This window comes from Carlito syrichta, unplaced genomic scaffold, assembly GCF_000164805.1.
Source record: "Carlito syrichta isolate Samal-C Ts95f unplaced genomic scaffold, Tarsius_syrichta-2.0.1 Scaffold287107, whole genome shotgun sequence".
NCBI classification, from domain to species: Eukaryota; Metazoa; Chordata; class Mammalia; order Primates; family Tarsiidae; genus Carlito; species Carlito syrichta.
Window position 1 is genome coordinate 198,065 of NW_007231203.1, and position 2,536 is coordinate 200,600.

Genomic DNA, 2,536 nt, shown 5'->3' on the forward strand with positions numbered 1-2,536 from the left:
TCTCCTTTTCTTGCTGTTAAGCTCTCTTGGTAGGATCTCCTTTTCTTGCTGTTAAGCTCTCTTGGTGGCACACCCAGCTGTTAGGCTCTGCTAATTGCCAGTTGATTGAGATATTGTTTTTGGCAATGACCTAAGGCAGGAATCTCCAGCCCCTGGGCTATGGACTGGTACCAGTACATGGCCCGTTAGGAACTGGGCCTCACAGCAGGAGGTAAGCAGTAGGAGAGCAGAGTTCTGACTTCTGTCAGATCAGCAGTGACATTAGATTCTTATAGGAGCATGAGTCACAATGTAAAATGCACACACAAGGGATCTAGATAGCGAGCTCTTTATGAGAATTTAATGCCTGATGATCACCCCATCCTCCCCCGCAAGTCCCTGGAAAAATTGTCTGCCATGAAAGTAGTCCCTGTGCCAAAATGTTTGGATGTTTGGGGACTGCTGCCCTAAGGTGGTATAAGTTGTTCCACAGTTTGATCCAATTAAATAGAGCTGTGTTTGTTTGTTTGTTTTTTGCAGAGGCAGTATTTTTTTCCCAGCTGTTTATTTTCCTGGTCTCTCTGATAAACTAGAAGACATAACTTCTTACCTTCTATTTTGTTGCTTTCCTAATGCTACCTGCTTTCTCTTGATTACTTACCTGGTGAATCTCTATTGTTTTCAAGAGTGTCTTTAGACTTGAACTTTTCCATACACTACTCTCAGGAAAGTTGGTTTACTTGAGAGAGATTTGAGATTCTCTTCTCTTAAGTCCTGCTTCTCTCGGGAACATTTCTGGGCCCCTGCTCCAGAGGCGGAGAGGTGATGATAGACCACTTTCCTCAGAGTGAATCCTCTGCTTTGTTATTTGTTTTGTTTTGTTTTCAAGTTGGAGTCTCACTCCTTTCCCAAGGCTGGAGTGCAGTGGCATGTTCACGGCCACCCCATTGTCAACGTGCTGGGTCCAGGTGATCCTTCCTCCTCAGCCTTCCAAATAGCCAGAACTACAGGCATGCACTACAACACTCGGCTAATGTTTTTATTTATTGTAGAGATGAGATCCCACCAAGTTGCCCAGGCTGGTCTTGAACCTGTGGGCTCAGGCAATCCTCTCCCCTTGGCCTCCCAAACTGCTGGGATTACAAGCTTGAGTCACCGCAAGCGGCTGACTCCTTTGCTTTGTAAGTAGGGCTCCATTATTCCCGCCTGCCTTGCCTAGTGAGTGTCTTCATCGGCGAGTTAGGGTTGAATGGAGGAAGGGCATTCTCAGGCTCTTGGCTGTATTTGTTTAGAATTTGGCTCTCTAAGACAGAGCTTGGGATGATGAGAAATACTGTGGCTTTCTCTGCCTGAGGAGATAATGTTAGCCTTGATGCAGGTCTGGGGTTGAAGCCCCATCATTCAGCTGCCTTTGCCCTGGTGGAGTTTGGTCATGTTGAACTGGAGGTGGGGAAAGATGGAGGTGGCTATGGCTTAGGTGTTTCAAATGCTCATTGTTCTTATTAACATTTAGTAGGTTTTACTGAATATATATGTCTCTTCCTTTACTGTATGTACTGAGGACAATTTCTAGTGACTTTGATTGGTTTTTGTTTTTTAATATAATTTTATCATAATGATTGCTTCACTGAGGAGTGGATTCAGGGAGCACAGCACACATTGACATTCTGAAAGTTCTGTGTCTGGCTTTTAACTATTACATATAGAGCTCTCAAGAACAGTATTGTACAAGTCTTTAGTATGGGCATAAGCTTTTTTCACCCTTGGATAAATACACCAGGGAATGTTTAGGTCATGTGGCAAGTGTGTGTTTAATGTTTTAAGAAACTGTCAAACTATTTCCCGGATGTTTGCAACATGTTACATTTCCATAGGAAGTGTATAAAAATTCTAGCTACTTCCCAGCATCTACAGAACTTGATATGGCAAGCCTTTTTACTTTTAGAGCATATGGTTGGTAAATAGAATATCTCATTTTTGCATTAAATTGAATTTCCCAAATGACTAATGCCATTGAACATCTTTTCATATGTGCTTACTTGCTATCTACATATCTTTGGTAAAGCGTCTCTTCAATTATTTTGTCCATTTTTTATTAAATGGATGTTTGTTTTCTTATCAATGAGTTTTCATAGTTCGAGGTATTTGTGTTGTTGTGTGCTATATGTCAGGTAGATTGCTTTTGAATGTGAGATTTTGAATGTAGCATGTAGTTCAGCATTTTATTCTTGTTTAATTAAAATGTATTTTATTAGTTGAATTTAGCCCACTTATATAAATAAAATTAATGCACATAAGTGAGTGTGAAATTCAGGTATACAAGTTTGTACAAAATGACATAATGAAAAGTGATTTTTCTTTGTCCTTTATAATCCTCTGCCTTTTTGTAAAGTAATCACTTTAGTTAGGAGTTTAGTTGTTCTGAGAGGTGGTACCTATTTGTAAAGGATGAATTCAGGTATAGATTTATTTATTTCGACTTAATTCCCTTCTAATCTTATCTATTTACTTTTTTCCATGACAGAAGAGAATTTAAGTAACTTGTAAACCACATTCC